Genomic DNA, 13,294 nt, shown 5'->3' on the forward strand with positions numbered 1-13,294 from the left:
AGCATCCTCCTTTCATCCCCAGTAAGCATGATATTCATAAAAGTGTGAATGTCCGCCCACGAGGGATGGTGAGTGGCAAAGATAGAAGTGAAAAGTTCAGTCACGTGGAGGTATGTAGGTTATGGTTTTTCCAGTTAAATAAATCAAATTGAGAATGGATGGCGTGTCCATAGAAACCCAGCTGATTGGCCATCTGCATTAAGGCCTCCTCTCCAGGATATCAGTGCAAGGGAAGCTGCGTGCTCCAGAAGTGGCTCCTGGTCAAATGGGACGCCCTCCTGGGTCACAGATGGTGACACAAACTAGGCCCCTGTGCCCCAGAGGTTAACACAGAAACTTCTAATTGATCCCCATAAGTAGGGGAAACAGGAGGTGGTGAAAGGAGTGCATATGTTGGTGGCATGGGGGCAGTCGGAACAACCACTGGTGCAGCCTGCTTGGCCAGTGTTTTGAAATAACATGTTCTCAGTCTCATTTTCTCCCTCTCCCTCTTGTAGAACAGATTTTCCCCCGGTTTTCCTTTCAGACCACCGTACCATAAGGCAGCAGCTGTCTCACTTCTTTTCCTCATGATGCAATAGCGTACATGCTTCTACATATGGAATCTCACCATTTTTACCTGCTCAATTCTAACTGCAAGATTGTATAAGTGAGCAGGGCACCTTGCTCTCCTGATCCTAACATATACTGGGGCCACACACTATACAATAGAATATCATCTCTTTTTAGTCACAGGCCCATAACTATACTTTGCCCATTCATTTAAGATACGCCCCAAAGGGCTTTCCTTAGGGACAGATACAAGTTCAAGAGCAACAAAACACAAAAGGCACAAACAAATTCCATCGTGAATGAATGCAAAACAAAAGCAAACAAACTGGTTCACAGAGTTGCAACAAAAATTCCCCTCTGCAACAGGGTACCCCAGTCAAATGCAAAACAACTTGGCTGTTCCCTTACAGGAAAAGCCGAAATTGAGAGGGTGGTGTATTCCCAGTTGTACACATCAGACACACCTACTGTCTGGAGCCCGTCGATTCCATCTGTATGGAGCTCCCACTGCCAAGTGCTGGGGCATCTGGTGCCGCTTCAGGGAATTTTAAAGGGAAGATCCTCAGGACAGGTGGTCCCAGCAGCTGCTAGGGCTTTACCCAAAAATTCCCCAACCGGGGCTGACCACAAGCAGCAAGGCTCCTGGCCGGCTTCGCCAAAATTGATAGAGTCCAAGGTCGTTCTGCTTGCTGCACGACAGGCCAGTAAACTGAGAGGCGAGTTGCTGGGGCAAGGCAGAGCGACTTTTTATTCGGAGAAGATGGCTGACCAGTGTCTCCACAAGCCATCTTCCCCCAGTCAGATTTCGGGCTCCTTTTATACAGAGGAGGGGTGCTGCGTGGTTGGTTGTTGCAGGCTTGGTGACTGCGCCGGCAGAGGGGGCGAGTGGGCAAATGGGAGCTGGACTGCGGCCCGAGGAGACTGTGGCCACAGGGCCACTGCCACACTGCACCGGCGACGCCCCGCACGCGCCCTGCCCCTAATGCAACAGTAGCCAAAGGCCTCTGCGTGGTGTTCCACCAGTCTGTTGTGGTCCAGGAAATGGTTCTCTCTTGTTGCTGGTTCTCTCTTGTTGCTTCTTCCCATGTGTAGAGTTACACTATTAAAATCATTGGTCTTATAAGACTATAGATTTGGTCACTTGTTTCAAGTCGCCTAGTCATTTTTACCAGAGGCTCAGTCACACACTTGGTAATGCAAGGAACAATCCTGTAAAACAGGCAGAACACAAGTAGTACAGTAACGTTAATACGGTCATAAGTAAGTACTTAAAAGAGCTTCTGTTAGGTGCGGCCCAGTACCTCCCCAGGTCTGTGGAACAGTCTGTTCTGCACCAATTGTTATCTTTAAGGTAAATGATATATTGTTATGGTACATAAAGTTCACTGAAGATGTCTAGATATACAAGGTGAGTGCTGAGTCATTACTGATGAAGGAGAAGGAATTTAATTTAAATTCAAATTTTTCCTGTCTTGCCTTAAACTGTGAGTTTTTATTTCATCACTGTTTTCCCAGGAAGCAGGCATCTGACTCCATCTTACTCCATCCCACATCCTCTGACTGTGTGGGCAGGGGGGAAGCAGGCATCTTACTCCATCCCACATCCTCTGACTGTGTGGGCAGGGGGGATCAGAAGACACAGAGAGGGACTGAGAGAGCAATAGAAAACTGAGGGGAAAAGAAGAGTGGGCAAGGTCAGAGGGCAGTGTAGAGGATGGGTGAGTGTCTTGCAAAGAGAGGGCAGTGTAGAGGATGGGTGAGTGTCTTGCAAAGAGATGGTAAGAATGAAAGAGAAAAAGCAGTGAAAGTAGCAGATGAGAAAAATAGAGTGTATAGAAAATTGGGATCTCCAGGGAGATGAAGGTGAAGGGATTAAGGCAAAATACGAGAGGAGCCCTTGATCAGTGGTAACAGCATCGTCAACCGTGGTGAGGCATTTCCCATGGAGAGTCGGGGGAGGGGATAAAAGAGCTGAACCCATGTCCTACAGAGCAACTTGATGCTGGGAGAGGAAAAGAAGAGGAGAAATGAGGGGAAGAGAGAGAGCAGGAAGGAAGCACAGCCACCAGGGGGCGCCGGAGAGTGGGGAGGGAGAATAACAGGGACAGAGAGAGAGAAGAGATGGGGGAAGAAAGAGGCAGAAATACAGAGATGTAGGGTCATCAGAAAGGTCGGGGAGAAAGAGCATCAATAGGGGGCACAAGTTGCAGAGTGGGGCAGGACAGGAGTGAGAAAATAGGACGGGAGAAACAGCAGGAGGCTAGAAGGGAGCAAAAAGACAGAAACATAGAAAGCAACAGGGAGACCGATAAACAGAATGAAATGGAAACGCAGAGTAGTGCAGGTGGAGACCTGGAGATGATCACACTGTAATAGAGCCCAGCAGTGCGCAGCCCTTAGCACAGGGCCCTTGGCGCACGCTGTTCCCCCCACCCCCGTTACCAGGCAACGGTTACCAGGAGACCACTGAAGGGATGGTTGGAGTGGCCTTAGAGCTCCCGTTCAGCCATTGGTCGGCGCCACAGTGAGCCCTTCCCTCAAGCGACCAGCTGCCAATGAGTGACATTTAATGGACCCATTCAGCCAAATGTCCGCGGAGTGGCAGTCGTCAGGCAGAGAGTGAAGTAAGAGAGGGATCCAGGCCTTCTCCCCTCCCCTTCTCCTTGGGCCAGCAGGTGAGCTGGGAGGCCGAGGGAACGGGGTGTCTTTTGCGGGAATCCATTAGGCTGCCCTAATGGCCGCGGCAGTCTGCACGGGGACCTGGCCCTGAGGGAGCTGCCAACTGAGATCTGCTTCTTCAGCCAGGCCTGGGCACTGTCAGGAGGACCCAAACCTGGTTCTGGACGAATGCTCTGGGGCAGGGTAACTGGCCCCTCTGCAGGGACCCCTTTCTGTTAGCCGGGCCTGGACCCTGGAGGGTGAAAGTTGTGTCTTGGCACCTTCCCCTTTCTTGTCAGGACAGAGAGTAACATTTGTTTGGTGGAGGTTTACAGGAACATCTTTACCTGACCACGACCTGACCTCAAGTACAAAGGATCTGCCACCAAGAGGTCTGTAACCACACCCCTCCCTCACCGTTCCTGTAAGAGGGCTTTGCTGGAAGCTTTCAGGGAGTTTGGGGTTTTTAAGGCATGAGCCACCCATCTCCTTGCATGGCCCTGCAGCAAGCCTTTCTGTTCCAAACTCCAACATTCTGGTATTGTTTGGCCTCACTGTGCGTCTAGCACACGGACTTGCGTTTTGGTAACAGTACTAAGTGGAGTAAATCAGACACAGGTAGACACATATATGTGGAATCTAAAAAAATGGTACAAATGAATTTACTGACAAAGCAGAACTAGACTCACAGACATTGAAAACAAACTTATGGTTCCCAAAGGTGGAAGGAAGGGGAGAGATAAATTAGGAGTTTGGGATTTACAAATATACACTACTACATATAGAATAATTAAACAAGGATCTACTGTATAGCACAGGGAACTATATTCAGTATCTTATAATAACCTATAATGGAAAATAATCTGAAAAGGTGGTTAAGAATCTGCCTGCCAATGCAGGGGACACGGGTTCGAGCCCTGGTCTGGGAAGATCCCACATGCTCCGCAGCAGCTAGGCCTGTGCGCCACAACTACTTAGCCTGCGCTCTAGAGCCCCCATGCTCCGCAACAAGAGAAGCCACTGCAATGAGAAGCCCATGCACTGCAACGAAGACCCAATGCAGCCATAAATAAATAAATAAATAAATTCTATATATATACACTTCAGTTAAAAAAGGGATAAGCTACACTATTTGATCTTCAAAGATTTGTCATGCACTGAACAAAACAAAAGTGTAGGAACTTACTTGTAGGTCTCTGTGTGGAGTTTTCTGTCCTGAGTCCCTCCTGGGACGGTGGGCAGCAGAGGACCGTCTGTTCCACATGCTGAGGGCTTCCCTGTGCGTGTGGTGGTGACTCAGGAAGGGGGTGTGTTGATTGCAAGCATTAAACAGCCTGTTTTCCACTTTCAGGATCGACCTCTAAAGACTCTTGTCTGAGGAAGAAGCCCAGAAGAGGAGGGAGAGGAGAGAAAAGGAGTCTGGAATGGCTCTTTCTCAGGTAAAGTCATATTCTCAGTTGATTTTTCTGTCTTTCCAGAAATGCCCTTCTTTGGACTCGCTGGTCTCGTCTGAAGTGTCCTGCCTGACACCTGTACAGTCACAGTCACCCGGGTCCTTCCCTCAGGGCCTGTCACCTCCACTTAGATCCCATCTCCCCATGACCTGGGACTTGTGAAGAGGCTCCACTGGGCCTAGTCCTGGGCAGGGCTTCACACCCATGGACTGGAGATGGGGTGCCGGTGCTACTGGGCAGCAGGGATTACTGAGGGCCCCCATCTGGATGCACTGTCTGCTCTCTGAAAACCAGGATAAAGAAGCTGTACATGCAAGTCAGGTAATAATATGCACTTATGCCCGGTAAATTTTAGCAAACAGACTACAGCAAATATGTTGTGACTTTTCATGCTGCATTAGAAACGAAATGGATGTGTCGCTGATTTAAAAATCGTAATGATGGGGAATGGAATGGAAAGTTCAGAGATACATCAGTGGTAGAGGGTGTTTCATTCTACTATTGATTTTAAACTTTGAAATCAACCTAAATCTCTGACACATGGAGATTCTTAGCCCATTTTCATCATCTCTGGTCCTTGGAGGTTACTTTTCGCTGTTGGTTGCCTCCTCTGACACACAGAAGTTTCTCATTCTGATGCAGGTAAGGTTCCAGCTTTACACTTTTGCTGGTAGATACCCGGTTCTCCAGCACCGTTTGTTCCTGAGACTGTCCTTTTTCTATTGCGTGGTCTTGGCACCCTTGAAAATGCGTTCTATGTATATGCAAAATTAATTTTGAGTGTTCTGTTCTGTTGCGTTACTTTACATACCTGTTTATGCCAGTACTACATCATCTTGATTATTTCGTGATGTTTTGCACATGGACTTTTGGTATCCTGCAACTTTTCTAGAGGTTTTTTTAAATTTTATTTATTTTTGGTTGCATCGAGTCTTCGTTGCTGCACGCAGGCTTTCTCTAGTTGTGGCGAGCAGGGGCTACTCTGTTGCAGTGCGCGGGCTTCTCATTGTGGTGGCTTCTCTTGTTGCAGAGCATAGGCACTAGGGCGCACAGGCTTCAGTAGTTGTGGCACACAGGCTTACTTGCTCTGCGGCATGTGGGATCTTCCCAGACCAGGGCTCGAACTCCTGTTCCCTGCATTGGCAGGCGGATTCTCAACCACTGTGCCACCAGGGAAGCCCTAGAGTTGTTTTTTGATGTAGCAGTTTCCTTGTGGAATCTTTACTGTTTTTACATACAAAAGTTATCATCTACAAATAAGATAATTTTACTTTTCGCAACTTGGGTAACTTTCTTTTTTCTTGTCTAATTTCTCTGGTGAGGGCTTTCTGTACTTTGCTGGACAGTAGTGCAGAGAGTGTGTATCCTTGCCTTCTTCCTGATCTGAGAAGGAAAGCTTTCTAGCTGAGTGTTTACATCTCTCTTTTTTTCTTTTTGGGCTTGTGGTGGGATCTTAGTTCCCTGACCAGCGACTGAACCTGGGCCACGGCAGTGAAAGTGCCGAGTCCTAACCACTGGACCGCCAGTCAATTCCCAGAGTTTTTATATCTTGAAACATAGATGAATTTTGTGAAATGCATTTTTCTGCATCAATTGAGATGATCATGTGTTTTTTCCTTTATTCTGTTAATGTGGTGTATCACATTAATCGATTTTTTTATAGTAATGAAGTCCACTTGGTCATGATGTAAAGTCATTTTAATGTGTTGTTGAATTTGGTTTGGTACTATTTTGTTGAGGATTTTTCAGTATTCATGAAGGATATTGGTTTGTAGTTTTCTGTGTTTCGTGTGTCTTTCTCTGGGCTTGGTATAGAATCATGCAGGCTCCATAGAATGAGTTTGCCAGCGTTCCCTCTACAGCTCTTCGGAAATTTTTTTAAATTCAGGATTAGAGGTAATTCTTCTGTAAAGGTTTTGGTAGAACTATGCAGTGAAGTGATCTGGTTTTGGCTTTTTCCTTGTTTGAGATTTCCGATTACTGCTTGAACCTCTCTAGTTATAATTCTTTTCAATTTTTTTATTAAAGATAAGAGCTTAGTAGGTTGTATGTTTCATGAGTTTACCCGTATCTTCTAGATTATATAATTTGTAAGCATTATTGTTCACAGGACCCCTTACAGTTTTAAAAAACATTTCTGTGACAACAGTTGAAATCTCTCCTCTTTCATGTTTTTAGTTATCTAAATCTTTTTTTTTCTTACTCTAGCCAAGGTTTTGTAAATTTTTTTCAAAACACTAACTCATAGTTTTCACTTTTATATTGACTTTTATATTTTATATTCATTATAGTACATTTATCTCTGGTCTAATCTTTATTTACCTTTCCTTTCGTTAAATTTTAGTTTATTTTTCTCTACTTTAGTAAAAACAGATTTCTGATTTGACTTCCCTGTTTGTACAGCTTTCACTACGTTTTATAAATTTTTGTATGTTTTCATTTTCATCCAGATATTTAAAAAATTCCTTTGTGATTTCTTCTTTGACCCATTGGTTATTTATGAATACGTTGTTTTATTTCCACATTTTGGGGATTTTTCTGTTTTCATTCTGCTGTTTATTTCTAATTTCATTGAGGGGACACGGGTTCGTGCCCCAGTCCGGGAAGATCCCACATGCCGCGGAGCAGCTGGGCCTGTGAGCCATGGCCGCTAAGCCTGCGCGTCTGGAGCCTGTGCTCCGTGGCCGGAGAGGCCACAACAGTGAGAGGCCTGCGTACCGCAAAAAAAAAAAAAAAGATTTCTTTTATATCCTAACATGTGGTCTCTCATGGAGAATGTTCTTGAGAAGTGTGTGTTTTCTGGTTTTGTTGGGTAGAGTGATTTGTACATGTCTGTTAGGTCCAGTATGTCTATAGTGTTGTTCAAGTCCTCTGTTTCCTTACTGATGTTCTCTTTGGTTCCACCCATCGAAAAAACTGGGGTATTAATGTTTCCTTAATTTTGGGGGGGAGTTCTAATGTTAGATGTATATCTTCTGGTGAATTGATCCTTTTAACAGTATATATTGTCCATCTCTTTTATCAGCTTTTGTCTTTATATTGTCTGACACTGTGTAGTCACCTCGGGTCTCTTTAGGATGGAATGTCTTTTTCCACCCTTTCACACTTGGCCTTTCCATGGCTGTAGATTTGTGATTGTTAATAGTTCCAACTCTCTGACACACTCTCTGTAGGCACACTGTACAGTGGTGAAAGGCAGGAGCCCTGGCCAGCAGCCTTCACTGCAACTTCAGAAGGAATGCATCCAGTGTTTTCTTCTGATTATGATGTTTGGTGAAATGTTCTTGCTTCATAACAATATCTTTTTTTCTATATTCCTTTTTGTCATGATTTTTAATTCTCCAGGAAGTTTTAAACTATTATTGTGATAAGTCTTTTTCTTAATATGTTAAATTAAATTTAAACTAAATTAAGTGCAGGTAATAAAAATGCTGAAATAAATGTGGATGAAAATGGTAATGGAAAATGTTATCCAAAAATATGTCACTAGACAACTCCTATCTTTTGTTTTTTTCTTTGGCCAAGCCAATCGTCTTGTGGGATCTTAGTTCCCTGACCAGGGATTGAACCTGGGGCTGCAGCAGTGAAATCACCTCCCTGGGCCCACAAGTTCCTATAAAGCCCCAATGTAGAAGGGGACAGTGGCCTTAGGTGGGGAGACCTCATGTAACCCCAGCTTGAGAATCTAGTTCAGATGCTCTAAGTCCTCCAGAAAGAGCAGTTTAATAAAAGGCTTTGGGTTAAGCTTTCAGAAGATAATATATAGAGAGAGCTGGATATTCCATTTAATCAGTAAACATTAATTAAAAATCAGGAACAACTGAAAACTGTTCAGTGAGATGGACAAAAAACAAAAAGCTTACTTTTTTGGAAGCTTATCATTGTTTTCAGCCTGTCCTCCCAATTTGCTGAGGCCCAAGACATCTGGAGATGAGTTTTCTGTCTCTGACATACCAGCTAGGAGGAAGCAGAGTGGTTGAAATATTGAGAGAAAATCAACACGGCCAAGTTAGGTGTTTCTGTAACAGGTGGAGGAGTATTTGCAGGGAGAGTGAAGCAAAGTGTAAAGGCAAACTTTCCGACCAGACAACAAACACACACACAAAAATGCTCCAGAGGCAGTAAGGCCTGGACATCCAGGGGAGGCTGAGTTACTCAAGGCAGACGATCGTTGCCCTCCCTGTTCTCTGGGTCGTGTGAGGACCCACTGAGAACCACACAGAAGGTGCACACGGAGCCAATTCACCATATTTGTCTTCGATTATGTCTGGTTCCAACACACATGTAATGTCACTCACCTCACAAACATCTCATTGCAATTTCGTGTTCACTTCCTCAGATACGATGAGGTCTTCTCCGGCCGTGTACAGACCTTCCTCCCGCTCTGTCACGTGAGTACCGAAGGCGGCCGGGCGTCCAGCTCCTTCATCTGGCTCTGCTCTCAGCTGCTCGTCTGAGATTTCCCGGAGCTCGGGCACTTTGGCCGGGTCTTCCTCATGAGAACCATCAGAAGACCTCTAATGGAAAGAATCCTTAAACGGCCTTGTTTGCTGAGGGACGAAATAAGCACTTCTGGGAAATCGCTAAGATCAAAACTGCCTTCTGCACGCTGTGGGCTCACACGACTGTCACGGCCGCTCAGGTCTAAGCGGTGTGTTGGCAACAGACCTGCACAGACTGGACAGGTGAGATGAGAACCAGACAGAGAGGGAGACAAGGACTTGCCTTTCCATTCATGCTCGGGGTTTATGTCAAGCACCCCCGTCTGTCCTGTCAATGTCTCCTTCCGGTTTTTCTGCTCTTTTAAGAATCATTAGCTAAGGGCCTTTCCTGGCTCTCCACTGGATAACACTTGGCGCTCCCAATGCAGGGGGTCTGGTTACTAGATTCCACACGCTGCAGTGTGGCCAGCCAAACAAGTTAGAGAAACTCCCCCTCCAATGGGCTAAAATTACATGAACTCTCACCATAAACTTCAAGCAAGGTATGAGCACCCTGAACTGGTCAACCCCAGTCCGCTTAGTGAGAAGATGTCGAAAATCTGTTTAAAAGCAGGCAGAGTGGATCATCTTTTGAGTTTAAAGACAATAACCCAGAGCCCAATCATGACCGGAAGCAAATGTTAACCCAGTAAGAACCCCACTAACCCTGGTGGTGTTCCTTTCCGCTTTCAGTTCAGCGATTTCTTTTTCTCTTTCAAGGAGCTGCTCTCTGCATATGTTTAGTTCTTTAGTTCTTAACTGCTACAAAATCCTGGAAAACAGTTAAATAAATAGAAACAGAAAACAGACCCTCAAGACTGTCCAGTCCTCACACAAAGGCACCTCGCGCCGTTGTGGGAAGACCCGCCAGAGAAAGGAGGTCCACCCAAGACGCCCCCGGACCACCGTAACTCAGACCAGCTTTCACCCCTCCGCCCCTGACCCCGGCATGCGAGAAGGGAACGCACCTTCTCAAGATCCAGGGAAGTCCAAGATACCTTCCTGAACGTAAATCCTAACGCTACAGTGGAGATATATATATATATATATATATATATATATATATTTTTTTTTTAAATATTTATTTGGCTGTGCCAGGTCTCAGTTGCAGCACGGGGGATCTTTGCTGCGGCATGGACATGACCAGTGGCACTCTCTTTGTAAAGGGGCCTTCGGGGACGCTGTGCTGGGCACCTTCTCTGCCCGAGCAGCCATTTATGATGAAGCTGAAGCCTCTTGTTAGATTCTGAAAGAAGCTTGTCAACAATGTCTGATTTTATTACATTTTCCATTCATTTTTTCTCTCCACCTTGCCTAAAATAGGAAAAACGAAAAGTTCTAAACTTCAAGAACAAGTATGGCCATTATTTTAAAAGCACCAAGGAGCGATGACGTTGAGTGGCCTGTGCCCTGGCTCCCTAGGCTGTCAGCTTTCACGTGAACCCAGAAAGGACTCAGCATTCCGAACCACACACAACTGCCAGACTCTGAATGCATCTAAAGTGCAAACATTCAGCCTCCAAGTCCAGGGGTGCTGTACACACTACAGCAGTGGACTGGCGTAGACTCTGGCTAAACATCTGTAGTAATTATAACTATGAACCCAGCTCAATTCACCTCTTTACAGATTCCTAAACGATTAAGAGATTTAAGTATCTGATTATGTTGCACTTCTTGTAACTGCTTTTTTGCCTAAAATAGGAAAAACAAAAACTTACAGACTTCAAGAACAAGTATGGTCAGTGTTTTAAAAGCACCAAGGAGTGACGACGGGCGTGGCCTGTGCCCTGGCTCCGTAGGCTGTCGCCTCCCACTGCTATCTCCTAGTGGACTCCTGCACCATCACCAGAGCTGACTCACAGGTACAGAGAAGGGCAGGGACATTGTTCATTAGAAGGTCCCTCCCCACTGCTTCTGTTCAACAAAGGACCCAGGGAGCCTCAGGAGTGTCACCAGCCATTAACTGTCAGATGGACTCAGCGAGCAGATTTACATGCAGAAACAAGCGTATTTTAAAGGGCATCAGCTTATATACACATTGGTGGAGGAATTTCCCAGTGTGTAAACTGAAGATTGAGTCTGGATTAAGCCGCTTGTGGGCTCTTCGTCATGGCATGCATGTGGGATCTAGTTCCCTGACCAGGGATCAAACCCGGGCCCCTGCACTGGAAACGCAGAGTCCAACCCACTGGACCACCAGTGAAGTCCCTGGCTCTGCTCTTGACTGCTCATCTAAGATTTCCTGGAGCTCGATCACTTTAGCCAGGTCTTCCTCGTGGCTTAGGGAACAACCAGAAAGAATCCTTAAAACAGCCTTGTTTGGTGAGGGACGAAATAAAGCACCTCCGGGAAATCGCCAAGGTCAAAACTGCCTTCTGCACGCAGTGGCCTCACACACTCATGGCCGCTCAGGAGAGAGTCAGAGGGGTCAGAAATCACTGCCTCAGCCCAGTGAGTCCACCACCCACCACAAGAATGGGACCACCAGAAATCATTCCCTCCGAAAGTGAGGGCAAAACGGGGAAATGAGGTAAGGCTGGGAGGCAAAGTGAGAGACATTAAATCCCTGTGGAATGCGAACTACAAGGTACTCATACTTTAAAGTGGTTTCTAAGTGGCGTATTGCTCTTATAATTTTCCAACCAGTAAAAAATGTAAATCACATTGAAAGTTGTTACGGTCAACATTGTTACGCGTAAGTTTCCTCCAGATAAGAACCATTTCCTTAGCAGAAATAAAAGGGCTCCTGTCAGAATATGAGCACTTTTGAGGATCTGTATACACAGGGCAAAATTGGTTCTCCAAGAGCTAGTTACCGAATTACTCAGCAGTAACTAGCGCTAAGAGCTAGCCAGCAGAAGACAGGGTAGAAGAAAGGCCTTCTTCTCAGTGAGAACAGCATATTTACAAAGAAGCTACAGGAAAACAACATCCTGGGTGAGGAACCCAGCATGGCTGGGGCGGGACACAGAGAGGCCGCTGGGGTCAACCCCTCCTTGAGTCAACCTGATGGAAGAGGGTCCAGATCTCACCAGTGGGCCTCAAACTCGGCCTCCAAGACACAAGAAAGGTGCCTCCTACAGGGCCTGGAGACTAGGAGGGTGAGGCAAAGCTGTCTCCTCGGTTTCTGACCACCTGACCAGGTACAAAACTGTACCAACCTCAGGAGGACCAATAGATGGTGAGGAAAAGATAGTTTGGGCCCGTGTTGAATTCAAAGTCCACCCAAAAGGAGGTGTGCCAGGCGAGGGTGTGTGAGCCGAACAGTAGAGTGGGGAGGGCAGAGGGTCATGGAAACGCAAGGAAAGCTGCCACGCCCAGTCCTCCCATGCTGACACACCCAGCATCGGCCACTGCTTCTGCAGCAGTTCTATCCACGCACTGAACTTTCTCAAACTGAACTCACCGAGTCTTTCATTCTGTTTCTCTCTGCACAAAGAGATCTTGGGCCACGTAACCCTTCCTACATAGTGAGTAGAACAGTGCCTGACACAGAACAGGCGCTCAGTAAATATCTGAAGATGTTAGGGTACATACATTATACACATAAGCAGTATGTACACTTAATTAAAGTATTATATACATTGCTCCGGGCTTCGTAAGATGGGTGACGTTGAGGGGGTTAAAATTTTTGCCCCAAGAGCTCAACCCATGTACGCCGAGCGACTCCTCCATCAGTGGTTTCCACCAATCCCTCTTGCCCCGCCCCCACCTGTCCTCCACGCAGCGCCAGCAGGACCTGCTGCCACGTCCGACCAGATGGTGTCAATCCTTCCCCACTGAGGCCACAACGCCCTGGGCTCGCAGCCGTACTTACAAGACGAACAAACCCCGCCGCCCTCACCTCCCTGCACTCTTCGCTGTGCTCCAGGGGCCGGGGGCGCTCGCCCCACTTCCGTGACTTGAGCCGAGGCCAAGTTCTTCCTCGCCATGGCCTTGGCCCTGCGGTCGCGGCGCCGGAAATGCGACCACAGGTGGCCCCTTCCACCGCCCACCCTCGGGGACGGGTGCAGCACCTCGCGCACGGCAGTGGCTGCTGCTTCACTGCCGGGCACCTCACCACCTCCCGTCACCGCGACCGCCGCCATCACTGCCATCTCCAGAGGAAATGGCGCCATGGCTCCGCCTCTGCCACTGTCTCCCGGGAGC

At 46.9% G+C, this 13,294-nt stretch overlaps 1 protein-coding gene and 1 long non-coding RNA gene across 2 annotated transcripts in view; one reads left to right on the top strand and one right to left on the bottom strand.

Moving 5' to 3' along the window:
- Positions 1 to 708: 708 nt before the first annotated feature.
- LOC113605702 (zinc finger protein 160-like) overlaps positions 709 to 13,294 on the bottom strand; it is a 74,510-nt gene continuing 61,924 nt past the window's right edge. Inside the window, exons 2-6 of the transcript XR_003427305.1 lie at positions 9,812 to 9,917; positions 8,963 to 9,181; positions 8,528 to 8,621; positions 4,397 to 4,584; positions 709 to 1,761 (exon numbers count right to left, since the gene is read on the bottom strand). The gene's annotated coding sequence lies outside the window, so the exon portion shown is untranslated. The remainder of the gene's footprint in view (positions 1,762 to 4,396; positions 4,585 to 8,527; positions 8,622 to 8,962; positions 9,182 to 9,811; positions 9,918 to 13,294) is intronic.
- On the top strand, positions 4,578 to 10,154 carry LOC113605718 (uncharacterized). The gene is made up of 3 exons (XR_003427316.1): positions 4,578 to 4,985; positions 9,004 to 9,349; positions 9,866 to 10,154. It is a non-coding gene; the product is annotated as an uncharacterized LOC113605718 (long non-coding RNA).

The sequence above is a fragment of the Aethalodelphis obliquidens genome, unplaced genomic scaffold, assembly GCF_003676395.1.
Source record: "Aethalodelphis obliquidens isolate GAN/ISIS:26980383/991018 unplaced genomic scaffold, ASM367639v1 scaffold43, whole genome shotgun sequence".
NCBI classification, from domain to species: Eukaryota; Metazoa; Chordata; class Mammalia; order Artiodactyla; family Delphinidae; genus Aethalodelphis; species Aethalodelphis obliquidens.